The following is a 22,959-nucleotide window of genomic DNA, read 5'->3' as shown; positions in this document are numbered from 1 at the left end:
ACATCTGTGTGAACTGCACAAAACAGGATTAGGGGTGAGGAAGAGAGAGATAGCCCAGAGTGTTGCAGACCCTTCTACTTCCTGAGCTGCCATAGGAGACAGGGATTAATAGCATTTAGGACCTTTACAAAACACCAGCGTCTTCAGGACTTAAAATATACTTACGCTTAGATACAGGTTAGTAACTGCTACAATAGAAGACACATGAAATTAGGCCATAGTTTATACATCTATTTTATCCATAGAATATTTTAAACATATGCTTTTTGAGGGAGGGAGGGTTGCTTTGCTCTCTTAAAACCCGCCGAACCCTTCAGGGCAAACGATTGAGCGTCTCCAACCTGGGGCTTGAAGCAGTACTGTAGATCTCATTGGGCATTCTTCCCAGAACATTCGTTTTACTCAAAGGTTTGGGGAAAAGAAATTTAGTCTAAAATAAATATATATCATCACTACAGTGCAGAATGCACATACATTTTTTAAAGATTTATTTATTTAACCAAACGTATTGAGGCCCTACTATGATAGATGCTGTTCTGCTTTATTGGGATTTTTAAGGCAGTTATTCCTTACATATTTATGGTTATCTTATGTTGCTTTGTGTGAGAAGAATGTACTATGTTTTAACATGTGTATGGGGAATCTTTTTCCCCCCAATTTTATTGAGAAATAATTAACACACATCACTGTATAAGTTTAAGATGTACATCACGATGATTTCATTTGCTTCTGTTGTGAAGTTATTACCATAATAGGTTCAGCTAACATTTATCTTATCATAGAGATACAATTTAAAAAGAAAGAAGAAAGGAAAATCAAATTCCTTCTGATGAGAACTCTTACAGCAATGTTAGCTACAGTCATCACATTGTACTGTACATCCTTAGTGTTGATTTTTCTTTTCTTTTTTAAATTGAAGTATACTTGACATACAATGGCATATTAGTTTCAGGTGTACAACACCATGATTTGACACTTATATACATCACGAAATGCTCACCATGAAAGGTTTAGCTGCTGTCACTTTACAAACTTATTACAATAGTATTGACTCTATTCCCTATGCTATACTTTACATCCAATGACTTATTTATCTTATAACTGGAAGTTTGTACCTTTTGAAACATTTTTAATGTTTATTATTTATTTTTGAAGCAGGGGGAGGGGCAGAGAGAGAGGGTGACACAGAATCCGAAGCAGGCTCCATGCTCTGAGCTGTCAGCACAGAGCCTGATGCGGAGCTTGAACCCATGAGATCATTACCTAAGCCGAGGTGGGCTGCCTAACCAACTGAGCCACCCAGGCACCCCGGAACTTTGTACCTTTTGACCACTTTCCTCCCATTCACCCGACCCCCACCCTCTGCCTCTGGTACCCAAAGTCTGATCTCTTTTTCTGTGTTTGTTTTTGTTTGGTTTTGTTTAGATTTAACGTGTAAGTGAGATCGTTCATACAATATTTGTCTTTCTCTACCTGACTTATTTTACTTGGTATAAAGCCTTCAAGATTCATTCATGTTGTTGCAAATGGTAGGATTTCTTTATTTTTAATGGCTGAATATTTATGGCTCACAACTTCTACTTCTACTTCTTCTTCATCTATATCCAATCATGAGCGCTTAGGTTGTTTTCACATCTTAGCTATTGTAAATAATGCTGCTATGAACATAAGGATGCAGATATGTTTTTACATCCTTTGGATATATTCCCAGAAGTGGAATTCTTAAGTCCTATGGTAGTTCCATTTTTAATATTTTGAAGATCATCCATATTGTCTTCCATAGTGGCTGTACCAGTTTCCAATCCCACCAGCAGCGTACAGGGTTCCCTTTTCTCCACATCCACGCCAGCACTTACCTCTTGTCTTTTTGATGATGGCCGTTCTAACAGGTGCAAGGTGGTATCTCATTGTGGTTTTAATTTGCATTTCCCTAATGACTAATGACGTTGAGCATCTTTTCATGTATCTGTTGACCTTTCATATATCTTCTCTGGAAAATGTCTGTTCAGTCCTTTGCCGATTTTTAATTGGGTTATTTTTTTCATATTGAGTTGTATAAGGTCTTACGTATTTTGGGTATTAACCCCTTATCATATATGCGGTTTACAAATATTTTCCCCCATTCCATAGGTTGCTTTTCACTTTGTTGACAGTTTCTTTTGCTATATAGAAGGTTTTTAGCTTGATGTAGTCCGTTTGTTTACTTTTTTGTGCTTTAGGTGTCATATCCAAAAGATCATTTCCAAGACTCATGTCAAGGACCTTTATTCTTATTTTCTCTTCTAGGAGTTTCATAGTTTCAGACATGACATTTAAGTCTTTAATTCATTTCAAGTTCTTTAAAATTTTATTTAAATCCCAGTTAGTTACCATACATGTAATCTTAGTTTCAGGTGTACAATATAGTGATACAACATTTCCATACATAACTCAGTGCTCATCACAAGAAGTGCACTCCTTAATCCCCATCACCTATTTAACCCAACTCCCCACCCACTTCCCTTCTGGTAACCATTAGTTTATTCTTTATAGTTAAGGATCCATTTCTTGGTTTGCCTCTCTTTCTCCCCCCACTCTTTGTTTCTTTGTTTTGTCTCTTTAATTCAACATATGAGTGGAATCGTATTTGTCTTTCTCTGACTGACTAATTTCAGTTAGCATACTACTCTCGTTCCATTCATGTCTTTGTTAAAGGTAAGATTTCATTCTTGTTTTTAATGGCTGAGTAATTTCAAGGTAATTTTTGCCAGTGGTGTAATAAAAGGTTTCAGTTCTTTGCATGGGAATGTCCAATTATCCCAGCACCATTTATTGAAGAGACTGTCTCTTCTCCATTGAGTATTCTTGGTTCCATTATCAAATATTAGTTGACCATATATGCTTTGGTTTACTTCTGAGCTCTCAATTCTGCTCTATTGGTTTGTTTTTATGTTGTACCATACTGTTTTGATTACCACAGTTTTATAGTATAGACTGAAATCAGGAAGTGTAATGTTTCCTTCTTTGTTCTTTTTCAGGATATCTTTGGCTATTTAGGATCTTTTGTGGCTCCATATATATTTTAGGAGTGCTTTTTTCTGCTTCTGTAAAAAAAAAAGGTATTGGGATATTTAGTAGGGATTTTATTGAATGTATAGATGACTTTTTGTATTATTGGCATTTTAACAATATTAATTCTTCCAATCCATGAACACAAGATACCTTTCCATTTATTTACGTCTTTGATTTCTTTCACCAATGTTTTGTAGTTTTCAGTGTATAGGTCTTTGACTTTCTTGGTCAAATTCATTCCTAAGTATTTTAATGTTTTCGATGCTATTGCAAATGGATTTTATATATTATATTTTTGGAAATTTATTGTTAGTTTATGGAAATGCTACTGATTTTTGTATGTTAATTTTGTATCCTACAACTCTACTGAATTCACTAATTAGATCTAACACTTGTTTGGTTGTCTTTAGAATTTTCTATTTATAAAATCATGTGATCTGCAAAATAAAAAGAAAGACAATTTCACTTCTTCCTTTCAAATTCTGATATCTTTTCTTTCTTTCTCTTTTTTTTTCTGCCTGATTGTTCTTGCTAAGACTTCCCAGTACCATGCTGAATTGGAGTAGTGAGAGTGGGTGTCCTTGCCATGTTCCAGATCTTAGAGGAAAAGCTTTAACCTTTTACCACTGAGTATGATGTTAGCTGTGGGCTTACCATATATGGAATTTATTATGTTGAAATACATTCTTTCTATGACTAATTTGTTGAGTTTTTATCATAAATGACTGCAGAATTTTGTCAAATGCTTTTTCTGCATTTATTGAGGTGATCATGAGTCTTTTCTTTCATTCTGTTACTATGGTGAATCACCTTGATTGATTTATGTAGGTTGAATCATCCTTGCATTCCAAAGATAAGTCCCACTTGATCATGTTGAATGATCCTATTAATGTGCTGCTGAATTCAGGCTCCTAGTATTTTATTAGAATTTTGGCATCTATATTCATCAGGGACCTTGGCCTATAGTTTCCTTGCTAGTAGTGTGCTTTTCTAGGTTTGGTATGAGGATAATGCTGGCATTGTAAAATGAGTTTGGGAGTGTTCCCTTTTCTTTGAATTTTTGGAGAGAGTTTGAGAAGGATTGGTATTAATTTTTCTTTAAATGGTTGGTAAAATTTACCAGTGAAGCCATCTGGTCCTGGTTTTTTTCTTTATTGGGAAATTGTGGATTACTGATTTAATCTCCTTACTAGTAATTGGTCTATTCAGATTTTTTATTGCTATGGGGAATATTTTTATGGAACTTAATTTGAATACTTTGCTTTCAGAAATTGGACAAATAAATGATGAATGTTTTGATGTAGACCAGGGATTAGCAAACTGTGCACTGAAGAAGCAGATGGTAAATACTTAAGGCGTTACAGTCCAAAGGTAAAGTCAAGGATTTCTATAGTACTCATCTTTTATACAGTTTCTGTCACAATTCTTCAATTACATTCTAGTGTGAAAGCAGATAAATAATAGAAAAACAAATGGCTGTGGCTGTGTTCCAATAAACTCTTATTTGCAAAAACTAGCAGCAGGTCAGATTTGGCCCATGGACCATTTTTGCCACCTTCTGGTTTAGACCATAATGAATCTTTTTTTGTTTGTTTGTTTTTTAATTTCACCGAGATATGAGTCTTAAACTGGTTTCATTTTTCCTATCTTTAAATTGAGTCAATAACATTTAAGCACTCCATCTCCTCACTTCTCTAGCTCTGGTGGGGGAGAGGGAGATCTTCAGGTAATTAAGTCAATGAGAGATAAACCCTGATTTGTGATGTGACAGGCCAAGGAAAGACAGGCCAGTTGGTAGCCCAGGGGCTTGTGAGGGACAGGATGAGCACTGGGCTGAGCTCCAGTGGCCTCTCCCAAAAAGCAAGTGCACTTCCTGGTTGTTCAGATGGTGTTTTGATTTCTGATCCTACCTGTTAAAACCCTCCTTGGAAGAAGAATCTGGAAATGGGAGATAAGAATTAAAGTCAAGAATAAAGACTGCATGACACTTATATCCATCCTCAGTCACACTCATCCAGAAGGAGATGCCTCACTGGGACCAAAGATGGGATACAAGCCAGGAACAGATGGTTAGTGACAGTGGTTATTTTCTTCCTTCCTTCCTTTCTTTTTCTTTCTTTCTTTCTTTCTTTCTTTCTTTCTTTCTTTCTTTCTTTTTCTTTTCTTGCCTATGGCAATAACAAAAAATGGACATTTTCCTTTATAACCACATGTTGTAAGGATGTTCAGTGAGATTGAGGGAGATGGGATAAGGGAGGGTTTTTGATAAGCTGTCTTTTTCCTCTGGACACCCTCCTCCTCCCGATTCTGACAAAATTGGAGAAGGCATTGAGAAGACAGAAGGAAAGAACTAAAGGAGGGAACAAAAATGAAAGAGAAGGAGCAGGAGAGAGAAAAAAAAGGAGGAAGGGAAGAGAAATCTGTGAATATTTCTTTTGGGCTCCAAGCATGCTGCCTGCTGTCTTTGGCTAGGCTCCCAGAACTCTGGGGGCATTGGGATGTGGTTCATGCTTTCTCTCTTATGTCCCTTGGATGACTTCCTCTGAAAGAAGTTGACAGCCACTGAACGGGTTCTCCCAGTATATTGCAAAGCCTAAAGAACACCAGTATTGAAAAGGTTAGGGTCCACTGGTCTGTCCTCTTTAATTCTGGCTTCTCAAACATTAATAAGCATAAGAATAATCTGGATGGCTTATTCAAAACAGATTCATGAATTATCTTCCTAGAGATGCTGATAAAGAGGTTTGGGGTAGGGAACAGAATTTCCACATATAACAAGCTCTCTGCTTCCCAGGAGAATTTGTTGCATATGTTTGGGGAACCACACTGTAGAGAGTCACAGCTATGTCAGTTCAGAGTGTTCAAAACAGTTGACTAAAAGGCACTATGGAAACTCATGATTACTTAAATAAATATTAAATTTTTTTCTTGAGTATAAATTAATTGCATGAAAAATAAATGTTTCACCATAAATTTTAATTATAAAATTTAAACTGTAGCCTTTTAATTCAGACCAAAATCTCTTGGGATATCAATAATCAAAATAAAGTTTAGCATAATACTTCTTTTTTGTAATCAACAAAGAAGAAATGCTAATCCTAAAAAAATGTAAATGGGTATTTTATACCATGGCAACTTAATTTAGAGTAATGTATTCCCTCTCTTCTAAAGTTGTGTTAAAACTGATGAATGATTTTTAACATCAGAATTTCTTATTAAATTTTGATTGCCAAACAAATACTATTCTGAGAAAAAAAATCCATTCCAATTTTAGCTGCAATTGCTACATTAAATACAATGATTGGAGCTGTGTATTGATCGCATATAATTTATGAATAAGCCAAGCTATTTAAAAAAGAATATATATTTATTGTTCAGAGTATGGGCCAATTTTACAACAAAGTTGTACTCTGAAAAGCAGTTTGTATATAAGGCAAAACATTTTGTCTTAAAATGAATTCACTTGCTTTTGAATAATTTTAAAATGTTAACTTCAGGATTTTAATGGCCTAAATAAAGTTGCCACATTCTCCTGTCCTTACCCCACTCAGGGACAAGTGTCCCATGATTGTGAATGCATACTCACTCACGGATTCTGTGTCTCCCTCTCTCTCTGTTTCACCGCTGCTCACACTCTGTCTCTGTCTCTCTCAGAAATAAACACTAAGAAAAAATTTAAACTTTGCAAAGACTCTTTTCCTTTGTTTCTATTCTTTTTTTTCATTCACTTAGGAAGTATTTTAGAAGAAAAGAAATCCAGGCCTCCCCAAATATTTTACATTTGTATAGTTTTATGTTGCCAAAATATTTTTCATGAATGTCCTTCATATCTTCCATTATGAAATCTAAATCCATAATAACATGAAAAAGTTAAAATGAAGTATAAAGTCTTCACTGGAAGCTCAGGAAGCAAGTGCCATGAATGTCTTGATCTTATGAGTCTATTCATTATTGATACACTTCTTTTACAAAGCCCTTCTTTAAAAATGCAAACCCTAGAGTTATTCTGACTTTGATATAAATTGATGTAATCAGATGGACTGGGTAGTCTTTCTAAACAACTACCCAATATTAGCTTCCCCTACTGTGGATGGAATTGTGTCCCCAAAAAGATCTATTCCAAGTTTTAACTCTCAGTATCTGTGAATGGGACTTTATTATTATGATTTTACATTTACTTATTTATTTTTGAGAAAGAGAGAAAGAACAAGCAGGGGAAGAGCACAGAGACAGAGGGAGGCAGAGTATTCCAAGAAGGCTGCCCGCTGCCAGAGCAGAGCCAGATGCGGGGCTTGAACCCATGAACCGTGAGATGATGACCTAAACTGAAATCAAGAGTCAGATGCCTAACTGACGGAGCCACCCAGGTGCCCCTTGTGAATGGAACTTTATTTGGGAAGAAAGTCTTTGCAGGTGAGATGAAGTTAAGACAGAGTCACACTGGATTAGGATGCGGCCTAAGTCCAATGACTTATGTTCTTATAAGAAGAGAAGACTTTGGAGACGCAGAAGCACACAAGGAAGAAGGCCATGTGAAGGCAGAGACAAACCAAGGAAAATCCAGGATTGCTGGCAACTTCCAGAAGCTGGAAAAGGCAAGGAAGGATTCTTCCTGGAGCCTTGGGAGGGAGACTGGCCCCTGCCCATACTTTGATTTTGGACTTGCAACCTCACGAATTTTGAGAGAATGATTTCTACTGTTTTAATCTATCTGGTTGTGGTGATTTGTTACAGCAGTCCTGGGAAGTTAACACTTCATTCATAGATTTAACTTTGATTTGGGTAAGGAGTTATTTGGGGGTAGTGGTGGGATGCTACAGTGATGAATTCTTGATAATTCTTTTCACTTGAGAAATGGAAATTAAGGGCAGAGAGGAAGAAGTGAATTATCTTAAAAAAGACATATATGTGTGTGTATATACGTGTGTGCAAATGTACACACGTATACCTCTTAAATATACACTGCTGAAAGCAGGTAGCCTATGTGTCTCCTCTTGTTATTTTCCAACAACCCAAAAGCTTAGGGGAGCAAAAGGGGGTCTAGACCCTGCCTACTACTCTCTTGGTCTTTCCATTATATTCTAGTCATTCCGACCTTTTTTCAGTTCCTCCAAGTGTAATTCAATATGTAATTTCTATTGGCTTGTATGGCATATAAAATATTACAGTGTAGCTGGATGTGTGGGAGGAATATAAGCTTAAACTATTCTCTCTAGTGTAATTGGGAGATGTTTTTCCTTCAAATTTGGCATAATGGTGGAAAGCACATAAATTCTATATGCTATTTGATGTGGGTATCACACCCGACTACATTTATAAAATTTAAGTCAAATTCAGCGAGTCACATGTAATTATAAACCAAGTCATAAATTTAAGGCTGTTCACATATACAACTCTAAATTAAAGATGACTGTATTGTAGCAAAATGTGTCTCAAAGGTAGACTCATGGACCATTTGAGAGAAAGAATTTATAACGCTTCTTAAAGAGAACCACCTGACCATGAAAATCTTACTGGCCACAAATAACCCAAAGCAATGATAGGTTCTAGGATTTGCATAAAAGAAAAAACACATGAGTATCAGAAAATTATCCCAGTAAGAAGATAACATCTTATCAGTTTATTCTGTTTAATGGTTATGACTTGATAATTGGGTTTTTTTTAACTTAGATGAATTTAGTGCTTTGTTTATACACAAAGTTTTTCTAATATATCGTTCTTATTTTGGCATTCTAGTGAATATGATTATGATGTATTTCATCCTTTAAACTGCTCACTAGCATACATCATTTTCAAGAAATAAGGAATGATCTTTGCAAGAACACCATTATGTACTTCTATGTATAGATGTAATATTAGGAAGCTGTTATCTGCATGTAATTGAATAAATCAGGGGTGTTACATTGTGTTTTACTGAAATGTTCTTCAATTACCTCTTGAGGTATTCGCCACCCACACATGCACTCACACACACTCATACACATACACCATATCAAATGAACTGAAATAACTTTTAATTACATCAAATATGTTTTTATATACATGCCTTTCTTTATTCATCATACTCTAAAAAGATGAATTCCTGATGACACTAACCAGGTAGTAAAGCAGAATGAGGAAGGATAAAGACTGTTCCTCTACTCCTCAAGTCAAGGAGAAAAACTGTGATCTCCTTAATGAAATGATTGGTCATGTAATGAAATGTACGTTTTTTGATCTTAACTTTTATAATTTAATTTTTTCGTTTCCTCTGAAAAACTATTCTTGAAAGTCTTTTGGTAAAATAAAACACATTCATACATATATGCATGAACTGGAAGATTATTTAGAGATTTATAAACTTAAAAATTTTCAGGATTAAGAATACTCCAATTAAAATTAAATTAGATATGAAATATTTAGTTATATTTAAGAATGCATAATTGGCTGTGATCATAAACAATTAATACTGAGTAGCAACCCCAATGCCATCTTTATTTTCCTTAACTTTCACTTTCATCCAAACACCAAGTCCTAATTCTAACTTTAATAAAGCTTTCCCCTCCTTTCAAGTCCAGTTCCATTACCACAACCAAGAACTCCTTCACTTAGACCAGGACAATTAAAGTTTTTACACCTTCTGTGTTGTCACCAACGAAAACGTTTTAAAACACTGACAGACACTCAGGTTTAACTCATGCCATTCCACACTTCAAAAATTTTCAGTAGTTCCTTACTGCCTAGAAGCTAAAGTCCAAACAATTTAGCACGGAAAGAAAAACCTACAAATTTTAACTCCCATCTTCATTTCTGGGCTTAACTATCATGACTACTTGCTCTCTTGCAGTCAAACAGCGCTGTATTTCACTTGTCAATTACGTTATATCTTTAGAGATTTTCAGAGCTCTTGCACATATTTTTTCTTTGGCTTAGAATATCCTTTAAAACTTGTGAAGTTATGCTAATCCTCCAATGCACAACTCAAATCTTTCTCATTTTATAAAATTTCATAATTGAAGCCTCTATGCATTAATTCACATCAATGTCAAAGTATTTCCCTTACTTTACCTTGTATTGTAGTAACTGAGGTCTCAGTATTTTATTTTCCGTTAGATTTTGATTTTTTAGGGCATTGGCTATATTATTTATGTTGTATTCTTGGAGCCTATAAAAGCACCTTAACCATGGGGCGCCCGAGTGGCCTAGTTGTTAAGCGCCTGACTCTTGATTTTCGGCTTTGATACGATCTCACGGTTCATGAGATTGAGCCCTGCATTGGGCTCTGTGCTGAAATTATAATTTCCTTGCAAAAATGCGATTAAAAAGTTTTTAAATTATTTTATTTTATTTTATTTTTAAAAAAATTTTTTTTAGCGTTTATTTATTTTTGAGACAGAGAGAGACACAGCATGAACGGGGGACGGGCAGAGAGAGAGGGAGACACAGAATCGGAAGCAGGCTCCAGGCTCTGAGCCGTCAGCACAGAGCCCGACGCGGGGCTCGAACCTGCGGACCGCGAGATCATGACCTGAGCTGAAGTCGGACGCTCAACCGACTGAGCCATCCAGGTGCCCCTAAAAAGTTTTTAAATTATTTTAATAGTTTATTTATTTTAAGTAATCTCTACATCCTATGTGGGCTCAAACTCATGACCCAGAGATTTGGAGTCACATGCTCTTTTAAAATTTTTTTTTTTTTCCAACGTTTTTTATTTATTTTTGGGACAGAGAGAGACAGAGCATGAACGGGGAAGGGGCAGAGAGAGAGGGAGACACAGAATCGGAAACAGGCTCCAGGCTCTGAGCCATCAGCCCAGAGCCTGACGCGGGGCTCGAACTCACGGACCGCGAGATCGTGACCTGGCTGAAGTCGGACGCTTAACCGACTGCGCCACCCAGGCGCCCCGTCACATGCTCTTTTAACTGAGCCAGCCAGGCGCTCCTGCAGAAATTTTATAAGATGGTAAGAAATTACAAACATGGTCAAGCTCTTATGTGCCCTTTGCTATTAAAAACATTCCATGATTTTCCTTGGGAATGTTATTTTTCCATGTATATGTTAGTGGATGAGTTAAAAATCACTTTTCCCCTTTTGGTATTGGATTACAAATGAATTGAATCAACTTTCACTCCACTTTAGCATTTGCAGAATGAACTAATAAATATAAGAGGATTTATTGGTATTCCACTGACCTTTCTGCGGCAGACTGCATAAAAATCTCAAGGGCTAGCTTAGAGTTCAATTAATAAAGATTACACATAAAGTACAAGGTCACTTTGTTTTCCCTCCATTGAGTTTTCCAGTCTGTAGTTGATACTAATTACTAAACCTGCATGCAGGAATGCTGGATATTTTATCTTTGTATATTTTATATAAATTGGCTTTGGAAAAAATAGATCTGTGTCTGGATATCAAAAGGTAACCATATGATAAGGGCATTTTATTCTCCAAATACTTAAATAAATGGATTAGTATCAGGCAAAGAACAGAAACTTCAGTGTAAATTTTATATACCTGAGTGCGTAAATATGCAGAAACATTGTGATTTTGTTGCATTTTATCATTTTCCTATGATTTGGAAGGAGGCACTCCAAGTATCAAGTCTATGAATGGAAACATTGGCAACTGTTCTCTGAGAGGTGTTAATGAGATGCTGTTTTTGACATTTTAAAAAGAAATACAAAAGATGCAGTATAAGAGAAAGAAAAGAGAAATAACCATAATAGCACATACAGTTTTAGCTTTAAAAGGATGAAATTATCTTTCCGTAATAAAACCAAGTCACATATTCCATATGCACATGAATTTAAAATAGTAAGAGTGTTCTAAGTGAGGCACAAAGAGGTGAACTGGCGCATCTATTCCCATGAATTGTTGTGAATTATTTTTGGTGATTTGCATCCTAGAATAAGCTCAGAGAAAACTGCAAACTTTATATAAGACTCTACATCCTGAGGTAACATATGAGAATATCTCTATTATTAACTCGACAGTTTGACAAATATTTACTGAATAACTACTATGCACAATGAGACGTTCTGAGAATGTAGACATAAAGGAAGCATAAAGGAAGACTCACTCTCTGAGGACCTCACAATACTTGGGAAGACAGGTACGAATGGAGATTTGGCATATTGTGGTAAGGACTCTGATAGGGACATGCATGAAATTTCATGGGAACACAAAGTATTGATGTATAATTGAATCTCAGGGAAAGATTTCACAGATGATGTGCTGCCTCATCTGGATTATCTAGATTTCAACAAAGCATTTGAAATAATTCCTAACATCTTTGTGGTTGAGATGAGTATATGTGGATAGTGTTATCGTGCAGTCTGTTGAGCTTTTAGCAGATAAATCCTTCCTACCAAATAATACTGGTTAATATCTCCATGTCCAGTTGTAGGATGCCTCTGGTTTCTTTCATTGAATCTTTCTTTACATCATTTAAAAATATTTTTTAAAATGTTTATTTATCTATTTCTGAGAGTGAGCAAGAGCACATGAGTAGGGAAGCAGCAGAGAGAGAGGGGGAGGCAGAGAATCCAACTCAGGCTCCAAACCATCAGCACAGAGCCCAGCACAGGGCTCAAACCCATGAACTGTGAGATCATGATCTGAGCTGAAGCCGGATGCTCAACTGTGAGCCACACAGGTGCCCTTAAATTTTTTTTTTAATGTTTATTTATTTTGACAAAGAGAGAAATGCAGAGTGCAAGTTGGGGGAGGGGCCAAGACAGAGAAAGGGGGAGAAGCCCAAGCAGGTTCTGCAGCTGTCAGTGCAGAACCCAATGCAGGGCTTGAACTCACAAAACCTGAGATCATGACCTGAGTTGAAACCAAGAGTCCAACGCTTAACAGATTGAGCCACCCAGGTTCCCGTCTTTGTATCATTTTTAAATCAACTATTTGATGACATGATATTATTTGACATAGTTAAAAAATTTGGATATGATTTTAAATGTGGGGCTCAAGGTACTATGTCACATAATTGATTTTACAAAGAATTTCACAGACAAGAACAGTGGGTTGAAACTGACAAGGGAATGAAATAGTAAAAGGATAGAGTTAGGTGCAAAATCCACTGAGGAAGTAGAGAAATGTAATGACTTTAGCTTAATAGATCTTCAGGTGACCAAGATCTAGAATTTTAGCTAAATGAGAGATCATTGTGACGCATGGGTGATGCCAATGTTGCCTGGAACATTAATGAAAACTTGAAGTGTAGTAGAACTATGTATTCCAAAGGGGAAAAAAGGCAACAGCTTAACCCTCTCTATTAGAAATAAAGAGCATTCAGTTTGGTATTATAAATGGTACAAAGTTGAAAATTATCAGAGAGCTGTGATCTAAAAAATTATAGGTTTTGAAAATCATGCTTTATAAATAAATGGTAAACAAAATGAAAGGTGTTTTGGAAAAGAGATCTCAGGGGCAGTAATGGGTATCTGAAATAACTGATTATCCATTCTATCCACCCAGTCAATCTAGAAGTCTTATTTTTTTCTGTGTTTTTTATTTTAAATTAAAAAAAATTATTTATTTTTGAGAGAGAGAGAGAGAGATAGAGCATGAGTGGGAGAGGGGCAGAGAGAGGGAGGGAGACAAAGAATCTGAAACAGGCTCCAGGCTCTGAACTGTCAGCACAGAGCCCGATGTGGGGCTTAAACTCAGGAACATGAGGTGAAGTCAGATGCTTAACTGACTGAGTCACCCAGGTGCCCCTGTATTTTCTATTTTAAAGTGTCAGTGTTCCAGACACATGCTGAAAATAGGGAGTGATTTCAACAAATAGCTGGCTCCCAAGAGCCCCTCACTCTAGCACAGTATGTCTATTCTTTAACTCAGGGCCTATGGACAGTACTTTGAAGGTCTGTTGCATGAACAGACCGGAAGTTGTATGAACAACTTTATATGCCATTACATTTTTTTTTATGGAGGTGATTATCTTAAAAGGAATGGTGGCTGAAAAATATTTAGGAAACATTTGTTCAATGAAAGAGTCACAGATGCACGTGATGAGATACAAAATGAGAATAATTATGTAGGATATATAATTGGGGAGAAATATGAATTTTATTTTTTTTATTCCAGAAGGAAGAAGTAGAGCTTTACCTAATTTCCTAAGATTACCTTTCATTGGAAGGTTTTATTTTTGGTAGTTGATTTATATAAAATTCTCTCATAGAATAGGAAATTGAATTATGTTCTATCTTAAGGATTTTAATTTTTATTGTGTTTATTTTGTAATGTTCATTGAAAGTTATTTATTGTCAGCTTTCACTTTCTTCTCACTTCCTCTATATCACAAATGAACTAAAAGATGCCTTGGCCTATAATCTCTCCCCTATAAATTTTTTTTTTTAATTTTTTTTTCAACGTTTTTTATTTTATTTTTGGGACAGAGAGAGACAGAGCATGAACGGGGGAGGGGCAGAGAGAGAGGGAGACACAGAATCGGAAACAGGCTCCAGGCTCCGAGCCATCAGCCCAGAGCCTGACGCGGGGCTCGAACTCACGGACCGCGAGATCGTGACCTGAGCTGAAGTCGGACGCTTAACCGACTGCGCCACCCAGGCGCCCCTCTCCCCTATAAATTTTACTCACTAATTCATTCCCTCATGCACCAAACATCTTTTTAAACTGTCTTTTATATAGTGATATGCAGATAAATATTTAACAACCAACCCTCTGGGGAAAAAGATCCAATATGTAGTGCGTGGTGATTTCCACAGTGTAAATACTTCCACTAAGGCCAATTCCAAGTGACCGATATATGCCACTGAAAGCAGAGTTAAAACAGAGGCACACAGTGGGCCATCTTGAGCTAAGGAGCTGCTCCTATGATCACATCAGGGCTTGTATCATCCCAACAGGGTATTAGGTACCAGGTTATAAAGATGACTAAAACTGTTCCTGCTCTCAAGGAAGTCCCCTTCTACTAAGGATGAAGAGTATGCAATACATGATGCAATATGCCTTTTATCCTCTGTAAGTTATATATTGGTTGACTGCATCCTCTACCTCTGTGGTTTGACCTCGGATGTCTTAAGCAAATTTTGGATGCTCTGAGCAGATTACCTCTATGAGTCTATTTTCTTCAACTATCCTGGGGAAGGGGGAAGCCACTTATTCTATAAATATTTGTTAAGTGCCTATTACATACCATATAGTGTGCTATGCACTGTGGATATGCAATGAACAAATGAAGTAAAATGTGTCCCCTCACTGAGCTTATAAACTAGAGGGAGGAAATGAATAATAAAGAAACAAATGAATAAAAGCTATAGTGTGCCATATTGTCTTAAATTCTAGGTAGAAAAATCAAACAGAAAAGAGGACTGAAGTGGAGTGGAGTTGTAATAGTTAAAGAAGGTCTGGAGAAGGTGGAAATTGACAAAGGATCAGAAGGAATGAGGGGCACAACCATGTAGGTGGCTGGGAAGAGAATACTCAGGTAGAAGAGACAGCAAGTTCAGAGACCCTGAAAAGGAGCATGCCTGAGTTGCTGGAAGACCTAGGAGGAGGCTAGAGCAGAGAGAGTGGAAGTGAAGATGTGGAGATTGTAGATGAGATAGAGAGTTTCAGAGAGTGGGTGGGGGCAGATTAGAGAAACTGTCAAAACATTGTAAGGATTAGAGCTTTTCATTAGTAAGGTAGGAAGTCTCAGAAGGCTATGGGCAAAGGAGTGACATGATCTGATTTATATTTTAAAATAACTGTTTTGCTATTTTGAAAATAGTCCACGGGGTAGCAAGGACAGAAGCTGAGAGATGAGTTGGGAAGCTAGTGTAATACTTCAGGTGAGGGAACCTGGAACCTTGGACCAAGGGTTAGAATGGTAGTGGTGAGAAATGGTAAGATTCTAGATAACTGGAAGGCAGAAGAAACTCGAATCTGACACCCGGATAGATGAGCTGAGAGAAGGAAAGGACCCAAGAATGCCTCCAAGTCTTTTAGCCTTTGCAGCTGGCTGTAGTTGCCATTTACTGAGTTAGCCCAGGGTTAAGGGTGATAAGATTTTCCATTTCATACATAACAAATTTGAGATGTGTCTTAGACTTTCAAGTGCAGGCATTATGTAAGTAGTTGGATGCATTATCCACAAGTGTGTGGCAGAAGTCTAGGCTAGATATATTTTATGAGTCATTAGAGAATTGATAATATCAGTAAACATATAGAGTGCCAGGTATCATTCTAAGCACTTTTACAGATATTAACTCATGTAACGCTCCAACAATTCTATGGGATAGGTACTGTTATAATCCCAATTTTTATGGATGAGGTACCTGAAATGAGATTGGATTGACTGTTAGCTAAGTGTACACATCTAACATTAAAAGCAGTTGAGCTGGGATTCAAAGAGAGTCGGTCCCAAAGAGCTGTGTTCTTAGCCACAACACTCAACATGGAATCACCAATGGAAGGACTGCTAAAAGCCAGAGTAGGTGAACACTTAGAGGCTATGGAGATGAGGAGAACCAATAAGGCAGATGACAAAAAGTTGCCTTTGATGCACAAGGAAAATCAGAAATGCACAGTGTCCTGGATGACAAGAGACGGAAGGTTTGAATTTGTGAAGAGGAATCAGCTTTGTCAAATGCTGCTGAAAATTCAAGTAAAACGAGGACTGAATCTTTGCCTGGATTTATCAACGTAGCAGCTGTTGGTACACAAGACACAACAACTATAGCAAATGATGGGACAAGCCTGGTTGAGTTGTGTTCAAGGAAGAGAGAGAGGAAAAGAGTCACAATCAGGCAGTGTAGACATCTTTCTAGAGAAGTTTTCTGTAAGGAGGATCAGACAAATGATGATGTGAGCTAAAGGGAAATGAAAGGTATAACATATAATAATAATAAATAATAATTGTGAGCTAAAGGGGAATTAAAGGTATAACAAATAATAATAATAAGTAATAATTTGTGATGTGTTGAACCAGTTTTTATACAGTAAATGCTCATTAAAGACGCTCTCTAACATTCTTTTGTTACAATATAGCTTTTAGTGTTTATTCTGTATGTATGTGGGTGTCTGTGTGTGTGCACACACATGTATGCATGTGGGTGAAGGGTTAACAGAGGAGTTCACAGATGACCTGACAGTGGAACTAATGTAATAAATAAGAATTCACCACATATCACAAAAAGAACATGGGTGTTTCAGGCAGAGAACAGTCTCAGCAGAAGCATGGGGTGATAAAAGGCATGGAGTGTCACCTGAAACACAGATCAGTATTAGAATTAAAAAGAGGCTTTATATCTCCTCGTCTGAAACAGTTTCTCATGATGTGTTACATAAAAAAAGAATTCCCTGTTCAAATACCTTCCGGGAAGTGCTGAGTTAAGTGATGAAAAAAGCAGGGCTTCTTTTCTAAAAAGTTTCTCAGAGCTTTTTAAGTATGTGACACACAACATTTCCAAAGGTTGTTTGACCTTGGGATCTTTCACAGAACAGCATCAAACGTGAGGGAACACTGGCTTCGAGTAGAAAGGCATACTGTTTTACAGGCTCATTAGGTTCACCATAACTTATATACTTGGCTTGCAGTGCAGCAAACCAGGGCTTAGGGGTCATACAGATCTGGGTTTTAATTCTGGCTCTGTCACCATGTAACCATAGTGGGCTTTTTAACTCTTCTGTCCTTTAGTTTATTCATTTGTAAACCCTGGAATGCTAATGTGTATCTTCCTCTGAAAGACTGTTACACAGATTAAGATAATGTGTGTTAAGTCCCTGGTACCATCAAATAGGCTTGCTCCATGGAAGTCGATGGTACTATGCTTCGTATAGTGGTACCATGATACTGGCTTCTGCCTTGCACTGTAGCATGTTGGCAAAGTCTATTTCCTCCACATGGAAAGTTCTCTGAAAGCAGAGTTTGTTTTCTATTTATCATGTGCCTCACAGTGCATGTTCCATGGCTTACACAAACATGATACTCAATAAATGTTTGTTAAACTGAAAGAACAAAAGTGTTGAAAAGAGCTGCCATGATGTTTTTATTTGCTCTCCATTAAACAGCTGCTAAAAGCTGTTAAAAGCTCCAGTGAGTTTGGAAACTCACTTTTTGTGGCTCCTTAACCACTTAATATCTTTCAAGCCCCTTTCACTTTTTCCCTTAGGAAGAGTGATAATTATGTGCTCATAAATAACAGAGACATAAAAAAAAGGCAAATTTCAGTGTTGGTTTTTGTTGCAGAGATCTTTTGTTATATATCCTAATTTGTAATACAAAATTTATTAACTCTGCTATGCAGTTTCTTAACATACATTTATGTGTTTATTGCCAAGATTGGAATATCCCTCCTACTTGCCTGGAACACGATCCATCCAATCCTCATAGTTCTAGATGTGTTGTCAATCATAGCACCCATTCCCTCTCATCTAGGTGAGACACCTAAACTGCATTTAAATGTATTAGTTACATGGGAAAGATAAATGAGAGCATAGAATAATCCACAGAAAGAAAAATGATCCAAAGGTATTACAACCCAATAAGCAAATTTTTATGAAAGGAGATCTTGGTCAATTCACTCACCAATTTACTAAATACTTGGTAAACACCTGTAATGTGCAAGAATTGTAGGAAGTTCTGGGGATACATTGGTTAGAAAACAAGTGTGGTCTCTGATTTTATGTGGAAGAGGTTAAAAGCCTAATGAGAGGGCAGATATTAATCATACAACCTCACAAATAAATGAGAAATGACTGATCTAGTGCCCCAGATGGAAGGGATTGTATGGAATACTACAAGGATAAAATAGAAGAATAAAATGTGTCTTCCGAATAAATAAGGAATGGGATAAGAGATGAAATTATGTAAAAGAGAGGTAAGATGTCCGAAGGAAGAAACAGCGTACTTTGTACTTTGTACGCTGTACTTTTGGCCTAAATGCAGGAATATGGACTAGATTAATCTAGATTAATCTTCTAGTCTGAAACAACAACAGCAAAAAGAAAGAGGAAGAAATACATCAAACGACAGTTTAGACATTAGGTATCAGCCAAGAAAAGACAGTGATCCCTGAAAAAGGGGAAGAAAGCAAGTACTGTAACTTCCTCCAGATTCCTGCTAGGTGAAAGGTTGCAGGTTGTAGCACAAGGAGGGGGAATCCAGGCAGAGCTTGGTGGTTTTCCAGAGTTAAGGAGACAGTTAGGAGTTCAGGGAGGCCAATAGGTTAGAGTTCTCTGGGAAGATTATGTGAAAGGAAAGAATTCCATAGCAAATATCTGGAAATATGCAGACGACTCTCTCAGTTAACTACTAATCATGAAATGTGTATGAGCCATGGTGGGCGGCGGGGGGATCACCCAAAAAGAACAGAGGGAACAATCTCATATATGGCCACAAATAGTTTGTGTTTCACTAGACAGAATGAAAAAAATCTCATAAATCATGGGGCATTGTGAAGATTATTCAAAAAAGCATTAGGGGGCACCTGGGTGGTTCAGTCGGTTAAGTGTCTGATTTCAGTTCTGGTCATGATTTCATGGTTTGTGAGTTCGAGGCCCACATTGGGCTCTGTGCTGACAGCTCGGAGCCTGGAGCCTCCTTCAGATTCTGTGTCTCCCTCTCTTTCTGCCCTCCCCTGCCTGTGCTCTGTCTCTCGCTCTTAAAAATAAACATTGACAAAAACAAAAACAAAACTGGGAACAAAATTAGTCCTTGAATAAAAGCTGTTCTACTCTCATCTAACAAAGAGACATGAAAGCAAACCTCAAAAGGGAAAAGTGAAACAGTTTTCCAGTAACTTAGATGTGCTCCAGAATAAAGCTCAACAGTATTTATAGACAAACAAAAATATTCAGCATCCAACAAAGTAAAAATTTATAGTACATGACTTCCAATAAAAAATAACAAAGAACGCAAGGAAGCAGGAAAGTAAGATGTCTCATATATTTAAAAAAAGATAAGGAAATAACTGAGCATGTTAGAAACATGGAAGATTTTTTTTAAAAGACTCACATCTGACTTCTAGATATAAAACTCCAGTTTCTGAGATGAAAAAAATATGCACTAAATGAAATAAACCACAGATTCAATACTGCAGAAGACAGATGAGTGGAACTGAAGATATAACAATAGCAACTCTTCAGCATAGAATGCAAAGAGAGAAAAATGAATAAGCCATCAGAGGCTCTGAGAAACTTTAAGGCATCTAATATACATGTAGTAGGAGTCCCAAAAGGAGGGAAATACAGAAAAAATTTTTGAAGAGATATGAATGAAAATTTTTGAAATGTGATGAAAGCTATAAAATCTAGAGAACCAAGAAGTCCAATGAATTCCAAGTACAAAAAAGATGAAGGAAACTGTACCAAGGTACGTTACAATGATAATTCTTAAAAATGAAATGAGAAGGTTTTAAAACAAAGAAATAGACATTTTCAAGTATCAAGAATAAAAATAAGGCAGCTCTTCCTGCCCATGGGTCCAGTTCCTGTGCTTTAATAAAATCACCTTTTGGCACCAAAAGTGAAAGAATAAAAATAAGAATTATAGCAGATTTCTCACCTGAAACACGAAAACCCAACAACATTGGAGAAATTCTTTAAAGCACTAAAAACCAGAATCCATTACTTAGAAAAACTATATTTGAAAAATAAAGACAAGATATTTTCTAAGAAATATAAAAGCTAAACCCTCACCATTAACATATCTTTATTGCAAGATACATTAAAGGAAGTCTTTCAGCAGAAAAAAAAAATGATCCCAGATGAAAACTTGAAGCTATACCAAAGTATGAAAAATATCAAAAGTAATAAATACATAGGTAAATAAAAAATATTTTTCTTTAATTTTAACCTCTATAAAGAATTAAGCAGCAAGCTAAAAAGCAAAAACCTAAAAAGCCAAGATAAAATAGACAACAAAATACATGCAAATAATCCAAAAGGAAGCAAAACATCAACTTTAGTTTCTGAGTCTCTAAGAGTGGCATTTTTCTCCATCAAAGAAACCAGGGTTGAATTTTGAAAAAATTGGTATGACAGGAAGAACAAAAGCTAAGAATTGATCTTCACCCACATGCGTAATTGTTTGGCTCCTTTCTGATCACCATGTGTTGAGAAGGCATGTGTCTCTCTGCCAGTTATATGGAAGGCGCAGGTGCTAATCAAAAATTGGCAGGCTGCATGCTCCTGACTTGCAGGAAACCTATACTCTGTGACAACAGGGTCCTGCTGCTACCATGTGCCTTGTAATACCTGAGTGCAGAGAGTCTGTTCTTTTAGTGTGAGGGCTAAAAAAGGGAAGCCAACTAGAGGGAAGGATTAGCTGAGAAAATGCAAGGGTTCTTAATGGATCAATATTTCTTAGTTTGGATTAAAGGTTAGAAACAAAGTCAAGTACTCTGTGGTCAGACTGAGCTTTTCATAAGAAAAGATAAATGGATTCCGAGTTTATGCTAACTCCAAAATCAAAGTTCAAATGGATTATATTTCCTAATTATGAAAGGCAAAACCAAGTAGCCAATGGAAGAAAATATAGGAGTATATCTTTGTGACCTTAAGATGGGGAACTTCTTAAACAAATTACATATAGTACAACCAAAGGTAATAAACTAATAAATTGATTGTCTGTATCAGAAAAAAAATAACTAATCGATTGTCTATATCAAAATTAAGGATTTCTGCTTAAAGACAAAGTTAATAGGTGACAACTGAGGAAAAAGAATTCCTAAGTCTAAATCTGACACCCAATGCATGTTTATAATGGAAAAAAAATAAAAGCTGTGAATCCAAATTAACAGAAGGGAAGGTAACAAATATGTGGAGATAAATAAAAATGAAAGGAACACTGAACATGTCAAATCACAAGATTAGAAATTTGAAAATACTAAGTATTGGTGTATAAAAGGCATATTTTGTCTTCTCTGGAGAAGAAGCCATATTAAGTGTATGCATACAACCTAAGATTCAGAAGACTACATACCCTGGTTTGCCTAAGTTCTGCTTCATGCTGCATTTAATAATTTTTAATAATGCCTTCTTACACTCTCAAAGTTAATTCAGTACAAACAGTAAGTTATAGGATTGCCCTAGTAATGGCCAAGCTATTCAACACTTGAGTTTCTCAGGGAAACTCATACAGGTCTACAAGAGGATATGTATGAATATCAACCATCACTGTGCTGTTTATAATAGCTGGAAACTGAAGGCAACCTGGATGTCCATCTCTAGGGGAATAACTAAAAAAACACTTAAAGACTGAAAGCCATGAAATTCTATCAAACAATTAGAAACACTACACTAAATATATATTGTGAAGGTAGAATATATTTATATCTGTACTGGAAAACTATTTCAGGAGCATCAGAGTGTCTGGTTTTTACTCTTGGTCAAGATAGGGTAATGGGATTTATGATGTATTGGAGACCTTCAGGATCAGTTTCTTCACTGATGGTTGCAGCTAGTCTACTGGGGTTTGAAATGCCTGGTTTGTGTATGTGTCCAAATCAGAATTACCCTTAATTGTTCATTGCAATATAGGCTTTTCTTAGCATATTCCTCAAAACTACCCATTACCCAGTTCAAAAGCCACTTCCATATTTAATACATTTGTTACAGCAGCACCACATTTCTGGTACCAACTTCTGTCTTATTCAGTTTGGGCTGCTATAATAGAAAACCATAGACTGGATGCACTTATGAACAACAGAAATTTATTTCTCACGATTCTGGGGGCTGAAAGTCTGAGATGAAGGTGCAGGCAGATTTGGTGTTTGGTGAGAGTTGATCCTGGTTCACAAACAACAATAACAACAAAAACAACAACAAACAAAACAATCAATCACCAAAGGGACATAAAATGGCTTCCCTGGCATCTTCTATTTCAAGCTTTCCAGATAATGTGCCATGCACATGGGATGTCTCTGGGACCTCCAGTGATTTCCTGCATTCTCTTTCTGTGATTGTACTTGTATA

General features: G+C 36.6%; 1 protein-coding gene across 5 annotated transcripts in view; it reads right to left on the bottom strand.

Moving 5' to 3' along the window:
* Window positions 1-22,959, bottom strand: part of FUT9 (fucosyltransferase 9) — a 215,337-nt gene that overhangs the window by 114,689 nt on the left and 77,689 nt on the right. Inside the window, exon 2 of one of the 5 annotated variants that reach the window (XM_058734739.1) lies at window positions 17,173-17,249. The exons of the other annotated variants lie outside the window; for them this stretch is intronic. The gene's annotated coding sequence lies outside the window, so the exon portion shown is untranslated. The remainder of the gene's footprint in view (window positions 1-17,172; window positions 17,250-22,959) is intronic. 5 annotated transcript variants of the gene reach the window in all.

Source organism: Neofelis nebulosa, chromosome 6, assembly GCF_028018385.1.
Source record: "Neofelis nebulosa isolate mNeoNeb1 chromosome 6, mNeoNeb1.pri, whole genome shotgun sequence".
NCBI classification, from domain to species: Eukaryota; Metazoa; Chordata; class Mammalia; order Carnivora; family Felidae; genus Neofelis; species Neofelis nebulosa.
Note: the sequence above shows the minus strand (reverse complement) of the source record. Positions and strands in the feature narration are given on the sequence as shown.